The sequence below is a fragment of the Phyllostomus discolor genome, chromosome 10, assembly GCF_004126475.2.
Source record: "Phyllostomus discolor isolate MPI-MPIP mPhyDis1 chromosome 10, mPhyDis1.pri.v3, whole genome shotgun sequence".
NCBI lineage: Eukaryota > Metazoa > Chordata > Mammalia > Chiroptera > Phyllostomidae > Phyllostomus > Phyllostomus discolor.
This window is the reverse complement of record NC_040912.2, coordinates 41,775,114-41,789,507: the sequence shown is the minus strand read 5'-3', so window position 1 is coordinate 41,789,507 and position 14,394 is coordinate 41,775,114. Positions and strand designations below refer to the sequence as shown.

The following is a 14,394-nucleotide window of genomic DNA, read 5'->3' as shown; positions in this document are numbered from 1 at the left end:
AGTTTATACAAAAGGAAAGAGATGTATTATTAAATAGATGTATTATTAAAATTGAAAAAAAATTGAAAAAATTGTATATTTGCATTAAACCCTTTTATGTGCAAAATAACTTTTTTTCTAGTTAGATAGGAACCCCAATCTGACAACTGTCAGCCACTGAAAGAGGGCCCTTCCCTCAACTGCAGAAGTGACCCTCTTTCCACACACTGAGAGGTTTCGCTCCATCTATTTTTATTCTTCCCTCTAGGACTTTTCTGACTTTTTCTCAAGAGGAAGTTGTTAAGTAGGCATGAAGGTTTGAATCCTGGCTTGCTTTCTAGCTAGTTAATTTAGGCAAGTGTCTTAAACTTTCTGTACTTTCCTTAGCTTCTCTTAGAAATAAGAAGAGTGCGGCAGCTGGAAGCTGGTGAGGCAGCACTGCGATGTTTCTTCCTATGAAGGGCCTCGTGCGGAAGCTGGACCCCGAGGAGGAGAAAGGAAAGATGCGCGAGGATGTGATTTCCTCCATACGGAACTTCCTCATCTATGTGGCCCTGCTGTGAGTCACTCCTTTTATCTTAAAGAAATTGGACAGCATATAAAGATTGGACATCACATGTGAATGCATGACACGAACAACCTGGTTACAGTTTCTACTCTGCAAAAGAATCTGCAAATGAATAGGCCCAGAAAGATGTAAGAAACCCTTTCATTGAATGGACATAAAACTTCTGCCTGTTAAGAACAAGTTTGGTTGTGGTAACGGACCTTCATAGCCAAAATAGAAAACTATTTGGGAAGTATGAAAAAACATTTCTTATGCTTGTGATATTCAGCCTCCATGAATGTGGCTGTAATTGTAAATAATGTCAAATTCTATTTTCTAGCAAGTATTATATAAGAGAATTACGTCTGCAGTAGCCCTGTCTTGTCAGTCATTTCTGTTGGCCTTTTTTCCTTCTGTCTGGAATGTATTCGTTGAAGAGCTCATGATGATTAGTTATGTTTTATGGAAACCAGCACACAAGTGCAACAACATTTAAGCACAGGAACCATTAGTCTATATTTTAAATAAATGTACCAGTCAAGGAAAAGATAAAAATAAGAATATTCATCTCCTAGATGCTTCATAAGTTTGTGTGCTAGTTCAAAGTGCTAGCACATTGTCTGATTAGTAGTAAGTCCTTGATAAAAGTTAACTGTAAGTAATATTTAAGTTCCCTATCCAAATATTAATGTATGAAATGTCCCATGTTTCTATATTTACCTCCATATGACTTTCCCCTTATAATCAAGCTTTTTTTCCCCCAGAGATAATTACTGATAATTTGGGAGTCTTCATTTTCTTTCTATGCATTTAAATGGGATAAGTCTCTACATGCTGCTTTGTAACCTTTTTACATTTGTTAATATTTTATGAACATTTGAATGCCTAAATATTTTTGAACACTCTACATAATATATAATATAAAGAACACTTTAATGGCTGCATATTGTTTCATCTCATGGATGCACCATAAATTATTTAATCAAATTGTTAAACGTTAATGGTTGTTGTTGTTGTTAAAGTTGGTATAATGAATCACCTGTGACTCAAATTTTAACAATTATCAACTCATCGTCAGTCTTACTTCATCTGTACACTCACCCATTCCTCAGTCAACCTTTAAAGTATAGGCATCTTTTTAACATAACCACAATACCATTATCACACCTCAAAAAATTTAAAATAATTATTTCTGATCATCAAATGTCAAATATCTAATCAGCACTTAAAAGTCTTATATTTTCTCCCTCTCTTTCCCTTTTTCTCTTTCTTTCCCTTTTTCCCTCTCTTTTCCTCCGAATTGTTCAACTTAATATCCATATAAGATCCATACACAGCAAATGGTCAAAAAGTCTTCCATCAACAGATTCTTCTTCATCTGTTTTTTATATCCTTGCAGTTTATTTGCAGGAAAAATAAAATGAATAAATAAGTCAATGAATCTTTAGAATTTCTCATGCTCTGCATTTTGCTGATTGCATTATCAGGGGTGCCATTTAACATGTTCTTCTATCAACTGTATTTCCTAGAAATAGGTTTCTGGAGCTAGAATTTTGCTCAGATTCAGGTTTCATGTTTTGGCAATAATATTTCATAGGTGGTATGGTTGTGCTGCCCTCAGGTAATACAACATAAAATCAGGATTGTCTGTTTTTTCTGATGTTAGCAGCCATCGATGATCAATGTCTAGATCCATTAATGTATTAGCACTATAAAATCAGCATTGATTTATCAGCATTAATAATAACATTCTTAGCATGTAAAAGTCATATTCTAGTTATAATAGTTTTGCTAATATAAATAGCATACAATAGCTAAAATTTCATAGCTAGATATTTGTTAACAATTATGTGTATGTGTTTATATATTTTTTAATCCATAAAAATTAAATATCTGGATCAATGTAAATTTACATTTGGAAATTTATGTTACCATACATATTGCCCAACTTCCCTTCAGGAAAGTTATACAAACTTGCATGCCAATGTTGTGTTATTTTTTTCACCAACAATGAGAAATTTACAGACTACTTGCAATATTTTTCTTACTAATAAGATTAAGCATGGTTTCCTTACATTTCAATTTGTATTTCTTCTTTTATGAATTGTCTCCTGCTCTTTTACCATTTTTCTGTTGGGTATCTCTTTTTTTCCTGTTTTTTGGAACATATTTAGTTAAATATTATGGAAATGTCATCTCTGATGTGTGGTCCCACTATGACATACAAAGACACCACATACCTACTGTATTTTTCAGACTATAAGACACACTTTCCTCCCACATATCAAATTTGGGAGGAATCATGGTTGTTAATGCTGCCACTGAGTTCTGTTCACATTTACATTGGTGAAATATTGTGTTGTTTATGTTATTAAATATTTTACCATTTTTTGCTTCAAAATTTTTTCCCTATTTTCCTCCTCTGAAACCCAGGTGCGTCTTCTGGTCCAAAAATGTGGTATATATCATCCAATTGTTCTTTGAGCTGTGCTTATTCTTTTTGAAAGAGTAGTACTACTAAATTCCAATACTCTTTTTTGCCTCCACCATTCCAATGAGCTGCTTCTTACCAGGGTCTCTATGACCTAATTTCCAGTGCCAAGGAAAGTGTATCAATTCTAACAGTTTTTGAACATACTGCTTCCTTTTTCCCCTGTCAACTACTAAATCCTCCAGAAACTCTATGATCTATTACTAATTGTGAAAATCATTTATTTTGTCCTTCTGCCTCTTTAATTAGTCTTGGTCTCCTTTATGGGTTATTTTGCCTCTGTCAGCAATTGTTATTCTCCAAATTTCTGTCTAGATCTTTTTCTCTTATCATTTCACTCCCTAATGAAACCTAAAATGAATGATTCTTACTATAGATCTATATCTAGAGTATGTATCTTTTGATACTTGGAGTGGCACATACCAATGCCTTTTGTATATATCTAATGAGATAAGTCACAGATACCTCAAAATTGTTGTATGCAAAACTGCATACATCATCTCTTACCTCCACCCAGTATTGCATACTTTAATTAATGGTCTTATCATTTATCTCACTGGTCAAACCAGAAATCTTATAGTCCTGCTGTTACTCTTGTAATATTGGAGAAATTATGGTATGGGAAAAGCATGTGTTTTGAATCCAAACCAACCAAGCATTAACTCTAGCTCTTCTACTATTTAATTGGTTATTTTAGGCATATAAAAAAGTATTTTTTGACCTCCAAGTCTCTCTTCTGTCAAAATGGGGTAGCACTAAGTTCTCAGATTTGTGAAAGTAAATCTTAATGTATATAAAAGTACCTACTATGAAATATACAGTAGACTTTCAAAACATACTAATTTGCCCTGTCTCTCTTCATTGACCACACATCCAATTCACCAAGACCCTAACCTCCTTCCTATATGCTTTCAAATCCATTCCTTCCTTTTCATCTCTGTTACTACTGCCTTGGATCAGTCCTCCTTCATTACTGCTTGCTTGAACTGGCAATTTCTTCAACTAGCCTTCCAATCACCAGTCATTCTCCAATTCATTTTTTATGACTAGAATGTGCTTTTGAAAACTTACACCTGACTATATCATGCCATTGCTTTAAAATTATCAATAGTTTCTGTACCTTCAGAAAAACAAATCAAAACCTTCTTACTAATACAATTTAAGTCATTATGTTTAGCCTCTATTTCTTTCCTTTTACCTCTTGCCATAGCTCCCCCCTAATCCATGTACCCCCCTCAGCTTTTCCTATTTTTCCCCAGACCATACCCCCAAATGCAATTCTCCAATTCTAACTAAAACTACTTATCCTACAATGAAGTATTCTAACAGGGTGAGACAAAACTGTCTCCAGAAGAGACTAATCATCTGAGAGATAGAAGCTTTTCTAACTATCTGTGCCCCTCTCCATTTGGATATCCTGAATCATTGCCTATAGGATGACACAACCATTCTACACACATTTTCCTGAGAACCATTGTAATAGAAAGCTACTGCAATAGGAAGAGAACATGATGCATCCTTCAAATGAGTTGGAGCAGAAAATAGTGTGATAACCATTGTTATAGATTTACCTAAAGCATCTCATACTGAGTTACCTCTCTTATTTCTCTGCCCTCATAGACTCTTGTACATTTCTCCATTGTGTCATAGGGGAAATTATATTGTCTTTTAAAGTAAAATCTCTCTAATTAGACTGAGAGTTCTTTGAGTATATCCCAGCTTGTGGTCCGGTGACTAGTATATGATGGGTACTAATACCAATTTCAAAAGTGAAAATTGAATTCATATTTATTAAAGGTTCATTCAAAACTCATTGACATTGTAAAAAATCCTGTTGTAATAGATTCTATAAGATACTCCAAATTTTCATTCCATCATAGTTTCATTGTAGTATACTGTCCTATAGCTATAATGAAGATCTCCAAGGAATGTGAACAAAAGAAAGCTGCTGCCCAACTTTCCAGACTTTTGCATATGAAAACAGTAACTGCATGAAACAGAGAAAAGAGAAAGGTTATTAATTCATAAAACAAACAAGTTCCTGGTTCTTCTGTGAGGGTTGCATTCTTTGCATGGGCATGTGCAAAGGACAAATCAAGAATGAGCCTGTGTGCTTGAAGGAAGACCTCTCCTCTGTAGTTTCCAATTGACAGTGGTCAAAGGATGGTGGATGCCCTGTGCCCAAGGCAGGACTGCTTCAATGCCAAACTGGAGGCCTTCTTCCATACAAGTCAGAAGGGATATGTTGTGCTTGGAGTAAGACTCTAATCTTCAGAAATCCATGCTGCCATGGCAGAGGAAAAGTGGGAGCCCAGAACTGGTCATATTACTCATCAGATCTCCCTCCTATCCATTCCTTCTACTCACAGCCTTGGAAATATTAAGACTAAACTCATTAATCCTCTTATATCTGTTGATTTCAACCATCTGCAGAAACCCCAGATCCCTAGATTATCTGGGTTATAAACTGTATAAAGGCCTAGTGCCTTTTCTGAGTCCATATCCCACTCTTCCCATCTCTCCTCATCATGCCCATTGAAATGCATGGTAGGTTATTAACAATATTTTCTATAACCTCAATAACTCTTGTGAACTCTCACTTCACCTTAATGCTTTCATGAAAACATGTTTTTTTCCCTGAAGACTTCCTTATTTATATATAGCCTTCTCAAACAATGGCTAATTTCTTTTACACTCTCTTCCTAAAATGGGCCCAGAGAAGAGGTAGATCTGCTCCTTGCTCCTCTTTGTCACTTTCAGCCATTGTCTTTTTCTCTGAAAGCACTCTGCTTTCCAACCTGAGACTGCACTTCATGTCTTTGGTGCAGTCATCTGTAACCCCCAACGTCAGCTCATCCCCTCTTATCCAATTAGATGAGGACTGTTCACTCTTTTGATCACTGCCAGGCTCTCCATCATCACTCCTGTCAAATTTTTTGTTGGCTGCAATATCCATATAAATGGTCCTTTCATTTCCCTGGCCTTTTAATTCCTGGGACATACGGCAGTTCTATTTTTTAATTTTTTGAGGAAACACTGTTTTCCACAGTGGCTGCACCAATTTAAGGGAACCCTTTCCTACCAATAGTGTAAAAGGGTTCCCTTTTCTCCATATCCTCACCAACACTTGTTATTTGTTGACTTTTTGATAGTAGCCATTCTGACAGGTATGAGGTGATATCTTATTGTTGTTTTGATTTGCATTTCTTTGATGATTAGCAATGTTGAGCATCTTTTTATATGACTTTTTAATATGTAATCATAAGGTAACATTTTTTCTCATAGTTTTCATTTTGAATTCCTGCAGCACGGATTCTTTTCATTTTGGTTTCTACTATTTTTGGTACTAATTGAACAGAAGAATAGTTTTATGTATGTTTTAACACCTACACAGATTTACAAATAAAATATCACTGTTAGAAACATATTAGGTTGCATATATTCTTTCAAATTAGTATTGGGCTCCTTGGGATACATTTCCAAAAGCGAAATATATACACCCTTATGTTCATTGCAGCATTATTTACAATAGCCAAAGTTTGGAAGTAGCCCAAGTGTCCATCAGTAGATGAGTGGGTAAAATAGCTATGGTACATTTACACAATGGAACACTACTCAGCTGTACAAAAATAAAAAGAAAGAAAGAAAATTTTACCCTTTGTGACAGCATGGATGAGCCTAGAGAACATTATGCTGATTGAAATAAGCCAGTCAGAGAAAAACAAGTACCATAAGATTTCATTCATATGTGGAATCTAATGAAGAAACTAAACTAACGAGCAAAATAGAGACAGACTCATAGATAGCTGAATGACAGCTCTGAGGCATGGTTGGCCAGTGGAGGGATCAAGCAAAAAAGAAAAAAAACTTATGGAAGGTGGATATATAGGTAAACATGGCTTGCCTCTTTGCACAACCTCAGCAAAAATTACAGTTGAACTATAAAACAACTATCACCCAGAATCATCAGAAAATTGAGCTGTATGGAAGTCTGACAACCAAGGAATTAAAGAAATCACATCCATCCAGATGTGTAGGAGAGGCAGAGATGTAAAACAGGAAGTTCCACACCCACATGTGGTGGATAAAAATTGGGAGGGATACGTAGAGAGTGAGGGATCCCAGCCCCACACCAAACCACCCAGCCTAGAGTTCCAGTGCCAGGAAGATAAGTCCCTATGGTTTTCACTTCTGGCGGTGAAAACCACTGGGGGTTGGGTGGGTGGAAGAAACTGTGGGATTCTCATGAGTGTCCTCTTAAAGGGCCTGCAACAGACTTAGGATTTATGCAGACTCACTCCCTCTGGGCTCTAGCACCAGGGTAGCAGCCAGAAGGCCACTAATGACATATGGGAGAAACTGAAGTATCTGGCATCAGGATGACAGCGTCCTCCCAGTCAAAATTTCAGAGGCCAAGCTGTGGCATTGTCCCCATTCTAAACCCTCCCCCACACTGTCACAGAGCAGCTACATCATATCAGAGACTCCATCAATCTGGTTCACATGGGTTGTCCCACCCTGATGATTACTTAAGGCTCCATTCCATCCAGCTTACTGGTGTGCTTTTCTGCAATAGGCCATGCCACTAAGGCAGGGAGTTAAGACAGCTATACCTAATACATAGAAAAAAACACAGGGAAGCTGCCAAAATGAGGAGACAAAGAAATATAGCCCAAATAAAAGAATAGAACAAAACTCCAGAAAAAGAACTAACCAAAATGAAGATAAGCAATCTGTCAGATGCATAATTCAAAACACTGGTTATTAGAATGCTCAAGGAACTCATTGGATATTTCAACAGCACAAAACAGACCCAGGCAGAAATGAAGGTTACAGTAAGCAAAATAAAGAAGAATTTATACAGAATCAACAGTGGAATGAATGAAGCCAAGAATCAAATCAATGATTTGAAACATAAGGAAGAAAAAACACATTCAATCAGAAGAGCAAGAAGAAAAAAGAATTAAAAAAAATAAGGCTAGGCTAAGGAACCTCTGGGACAACTTCAAACATACCAACATCTGACTCATAGGAGTGTCAGGAGGAGAAGAGAAAGAGCAAGAAATTAAAAACTGATTTGAAAAAAATAATGAAAGAAAACTTCCCTATTTTGGTGAAAGAAATAGATATACAAGTCCAAGAAGTACAGAGAGTCCCACAAGATGGACACAAAGAGGAATACACCAAGACACATTATAATTGAAATTCCAAAGTTTAAAGATAAAGAGAAAATCTTAAAAGTAGCAAGAGAAAAGCAGTTACCTACAAAGGTGTTCCCATAAGACTGTCAGCTGATTTCTCAAAAGAAACTTTGCAGGCAAGAAGGGGCTAAAAAGAAGTATTCAACTGATAAAAAGCAAGGACCTACAACCTGGATTACTTTATCCAGCAAAGCTATCATTTAGCATTGAAGAACAGATCAAGTACTTCCCACACAATGTAAAGCTAAAGTTCATCATCACTAAGTAATTATTATAGGAAATGTTAAAGGGACTTATTTAATGAAAAGAAGATAAAAACTATGAACATAAAATGACAATAAATTCACAGCTATCAACAGTTGAATCTAAAAAACAAACTAAGCAAACAAGCAGAACAGAAACAGAATCATAGATATGGAGATCTTCAGGAGGGTTATCAGTTAGGAGAAGAAAAGGGGGGAATGGGGAAAAAGTTTCAGGAATTAAGAAGTACAAATTGGTAGGTATAGAATAAACACAGTGATATTAAGGACAGTATAGGAAATGGAGTAGCCAAAGAACTTCTATGCATGACCCATGGACATGAACTAAAGGGGAGGGATTGCCAGAGGGAATAAGGGGTACTGGATGGAGGATGGCAAAGGGGGAAAAGTTGGGACAACTCTAATAGCATAATTGATAAAATATATTTTAAAAAAAGAACTTATGGACACAGACAACAGTGTGGTGATTGTGGGGGTAGGAAGGAGAAGGGGATGAGTGGAGGTAAAAGAGGGAATAAGAGAGATAAACGGTGATGGGAAAAATACAATACAATATAAACTATAAAAAAGAAAAAATCAGCAAAAATCTTATTTTGGCACTTAATTTTATTGTAGCTACTACTGAATGGTAATGTTACTTACATTAAAGTTACTTCAAAAGTAAACACACTTACCTAACTAATTCAAAACCTCAAATTTTGGTTCCAATCTGGTGTTAACTAAATGAGTACTGTAATTTTAAATTCTAGGGATAGATTAATGTTAAATGGCCTACAAATTATTTTCCATATAAATAATTGAGTTATTACCTATGGAAGGTATGGAAATAAATAATAAGTGTGTTTAAATTATACTGATAGAGAAAATTTGATATTAATTTTTCAATGAGATTGCAATAATTCTTTTAATTAAAAAATATTTTATTAGGCTTGCAAGTTTCAAATAATGCTTATAATGTTAAGATAACTAAGTCACAGGCTATAATGTACAGCATGGGGATTATAGTCTCAATAATATCATAATAGCTTTGTACAGTGACAATTACTAGACTTATTATGGTGATCACTTCATAAAGTGTATAAATATGGAATCATTGTGTTACACACCTGAAACTAGTATAATGTTTTATGACAACTATACTTTGCTTTAATGACAAATATATAAATAAAATTTTAAAAATTCTAATTATGTTTGCCTCCCCTAGTTTTTTAATATAAATCTCATCTATATATAATATGAATGTTATGTATAATAGGCATATACAAATCATAAGTATAGGTCTCAACTTATACCAAGTATAACTTGCCTTCAGATCAAGAAAGAGCATATTAGTGAGTACCTCCTTATTTTATACAGTAAGTGTGGATCTAGATGTGAATATAAATTTGTCTAAGTAATTGCTATCAACATGCCTTTGACTTTATTTCCAGTCAAAATTATCTAAAATTACTTTTAGAGTTAGAGCCCAGTGATAGTGAAATTATCTATGTGATAAGCTAGATAAGCTATGTGATAGTTTCATATGAGTAAACAACATGTTCTCAACAAAAATGAAATTCTTGTATTTAAAAGCAGTTTCACGTTATATTTTGTTGGCTGTATCATGCAGATAAATACGCATGTATAAAAAGTATCACTTTGATAGAAAAACATTTAATTGTTACAATTAATTTATTTACATATAAAAAAAGTATTTTATTTGCCTTTCCTAAATTAAGTTGGTGAACAGCATACTTGGTTATCATAAATAGAAGATACTGTCAGCTTCTTTCTTCTAATGGGCAGTATTTTAGAAAGTTCAACACATGGATATGTTGATGTGGTCAGATTTACACACTATTAGGCAACAGATAAAAAATTCATATACTATTAAATGCAAATTAGTAATAAAATACCTTTCATTATACTTTTCTGCTTGAGAGATAAAAAAATTATTACTTCCAAAGGTGTATTTCTTTGTATAGCCCTTTGTTCTAAGGTAGTCTTTTGTTTAATTCTTCAAAAGTAATTTATCTATTTTAATAGCACTAACTTATTAGCATCATCTACATATGAAGATCTATGTGAGAATAACTTCTTTAGCGAGAAGACTAGCACCGTGCATATCATGCTGAGTACACAACTGCTAAATGCAAGATCAATGTAACACTGCAAAAGTTTGAATCTGTATAGCAGCAGACCTAGTAAACCAAACTAAGAATTGAACCAGCTGTAGGCAACTAATTCCAGATTCAAACCAATAGCAGACAGGTTAGAAATAGCTAAGAGGAGAATTAGCAGAGACCACTAGGTGCCACTGTTTTGTGAAAAAGTTCATTAAATGTATAAGTGATCTGTATATTTCTTTCTTTTCCTTAAATAAAAGTGATATATTGAATTGGGATACAATATTGGAATATTGTGGTTCTACAATGAGCATATTTCTTTGCCTGTGGTTAGTCAAACCCTCAACAAAATAAAAGCAATTTAATATTTGAAAGAAGTAATAAAACAAAAAATATTATTATCATTACAAATCTTTGGCTATTAGAGATAAACCATCATTGAGCAATAATCTAGGGATCTGTGAAGTGAAAACGTAAGTGACTGCAATGTACGTAATAAGTTGGCTGCATAAGCATCTTTATACTGTGGTAAATCGCTTGGTTCCAAAATACTTTCTTTTCCTCCATAATTGCTTAGAGAAAGTTAGAAATGAAATCACATATAAGTTAATGTAAGAAAATCTTTTATTTTATTGCATTGTATTTTAATTGTTGTTCAAGTATAGTTTTCTGTCTTTTACTCCCATCCCAGCCCACCTGCCCCCAGATAGAAATTTCTTTAAAGCAACTATCTTTAATCTATCAATTGGCATTGACCCAAAATTGGATATAAATGGACCAGCACCAAAACTAAGGAGGGTAAGATTATCTTCAGAAGTAACCAACCAGCCCATTGATATCCAAACACAGTAGACTCTTTTCTTATTTATATGCTGAGTTTTAAGGGCTATTTGCTCCTAAGGTTTATAACATGGTATTTTAATACTTATGAAAATTTGGTGGAAAGTTGTAAATAGATGATTTTTTAAATTTTCCAAATAACCCTGAAGTCCAAGATATTTTTAAAGTATTCCTTTAAATAGACTAAGGGTGTTTCCTACCTAACAAGGTAATTATGGCCATTAATGTTATGAATAAGATATAACCTTATTAGCTGCCTAATAAGCTGTCATCTATTTAATGTTTAAATATTCAAGATAATACTGTCAATGCACTTTTTAAGTTATCTATTGTTAATGACCTATTACCGCAAAGTTAGCATATTAAAAATAACAAACATTTATTGTGATCTCAGTTTCTGAAGAGTCCAGGAGTAGTTGAGCTTGGTGGTTCTGGCACAGGTTCTCTCAGAGGGGTTAGAGTTCATCTGTCAGCCAGGGCTATGGTCAAGCAGGACTCAACTGGGGATGGAGGGTCCCATTCCAGGTTCATTTACATGTTGTTTGCAAGCCCCAGTTTTTCTCAGCCTATTGGGCAGACTCCAGTTTCTCACTAGAAAATCTCACTTTCTCCAGCCTCTCCTGAGTATTGCTCATAATATTGTAGCTTGCTTCCCTGAGAATGAGTAATAGGAAAGAGATTTGGCACCGAAGAAGGAAGCCACAGTCTATTTATAACCAAGTCCCAGAAGTGGCATACCATTATTTCTTTCATATATTCATCATTAAATGTGTGTCATTAAGTCCAACCCATGATCCAGGGGAGGCAGTTGCGCAATGGCACAAATATCAGGAGTTAGAGACTGTAACCTTGCCAGCTGCCTACCACATCAACTAACACCCACATCTAAGATACCTATCAAGTATCTTTTAAAGTGACAAACTGCTATTAACTACTAAGCTCTCATAACTAATTTAATGTTTTATATATTCAAAGTAATATTGTTATAGCACAAAGATACTAATTTCATGGAGTCTATAAAAGAGAAAGAGTGAGTTTATTCTGTCACTGTATCTTCATACCACCTATACAGTTTCCTTAACTAACAGAAGTAAATAACTAATTAGGATATAATAGTTTGATGACATTATTTCCTGAAATCACTGAACACTTCACCATACTCTATATATTATATACATACAAGCAATATAATATTGGCAGAGTGATGGCCTATTGCAATGCTGTCTAAATATTTGTCTATTTTTATGAATAACATGAAAATTCCTAATGAGTCCACTTAAAATGATTGTTAAACAGCTTTATTTCTTAATAATCTAAAATGTGAGGGAGATCTGGCTTTGTTATCTCTTGTCCCACAATTAATTCCACTGATTGGCTTGTTTTTCACCCTTTGGGGGTTACTTAACTCCCCAAGCTATGGCCTGGGTTGAAGGAGATGATATCTTCAGAAAGGAAAAATGAAAACATTTACATTTTATTTTATTTATCTCTGGTGATTCATATGAAATAATTTCCCAAGATCCTAATAATCTCTGAGTAACCTGATACAATTATGACTTTGTCATAGAATAGATACATAATAACTCTGTGGAATAACTAACCCTGCAAACCCGAGCACTGATTGGACCATGCAAACATACCCTTGCTTCCCCTTCTTTTAAAGGAACTTTAGCATTCTTTTAAAAACAGCCTCTTCTATGACTTTTATTTGTTTGATAATTGCTAGTTTTAGACTGTGTCTTACGATAAGTACCTGGTTATCCCAGGTTTTCCTCCGCCAAACAGAATGAACATGGAGGATTTTAGAGAACAGACTGATAGCTGTCAGAGTGGAAGGGGTTGGGGGCTTGGTGAGAAGGGTGAAGGGATTAAGCAAGGAAAAAAGAAAGACTAATGGACACAGACAACAGTGTGGTGATTGCCAGGGGGAAGGTGGGTAGGAGGAGGTAGAAGAGGGTGAAGATGGTGATAAAAGATGATGGAAGTATTACAGAACAACAAGGGGCCAAGGGGATCAAGGGCAATATACTATTACCCGAAAGGAACCCCCCAGGTTCTTTATGTCCGCTGCCAGAGGAAAGACGTCTGTCTCTCAATGCCAGAGATTCATAAAAAGGAAAGGAAATGTTTATTTAATGCTATACAAACTTAAAGTAGTGACCTAATGTCTTCATCAAAATCCCAAAGTCCTTTAAAACATCCACAAACACACACAGACCTTCCTTCCCCCTTTGCCCAGTGTGGGGTACCATATCTCAGGAAAAGAAATAAAAGTCCATGGCTCAGGCAGCCCCTAGTTCTTCTCAGCAATCCATCTCGGCTGGTAGGCCTCCCTCGGTTCCCAGCACCATCAGTTGTGTCGCTGGGATCTCTGCTAAAGCCGGGTGGTGGTTTCCCCCTTCTAAAGCTGCGGGGGTCCCCACTCTGGCAAAGCCTCAAGGTTCTCTCTCCACTGGCTGTGGTCCTCTCTGCACAATGGCTGTGGGAGTCTCCACTCTGCCAAAGCCGCTGGTTCTCCCCTCAATGGTTGCACGTCTGGGTTTAAATCCCCACACCAATCTTCCTCTGCAGCCCCATTTCTGACTCCTCCTACAATCAGTTACACCTGCCAGTACTCTCCAAGCCTTCCAGCTTTACTGGGCTGCCATCCTGGGCCTGGGCAGGCGTGGCCCCATGTCATGGAGCCAGTTTTCTCCAAGCTCCCATGCAGGCGCTGTAACTCGGGGACCTGCCTCCCAGTTACATATTGGGGGGAAGTTACTTGCATCCCCCTGGCTCAGAGCATGGCCACAGCTATTTAACATATCTATGCAACCTGTTAAAGGTTATAGATGTGGTAAATGACCCCACCAGAGGTTAGCTGCAAAGCTGTTGCTATGCAATACAGCTCTCAATGACCCTGCTCCATTTGTCCCTTCCCCCAACCCACACCTTGGGGAGGGGGGCAGTGAGGACATCTTAATATTTC

The 14,394-nt window shown here is 35.9% G+C and overlaps 1 pseudogene; it reads left to right on the top strand.

The window, feature by feature from the left end:
- Nucleotides 1-396: 396 nt before the first annotated feature.
- Nucleotides 397-672, top strand: LOC114508015 (annotated as a pseudogene).
- Nucleotides 673-14,394: the final 13,722 nt, after the last annotated feature.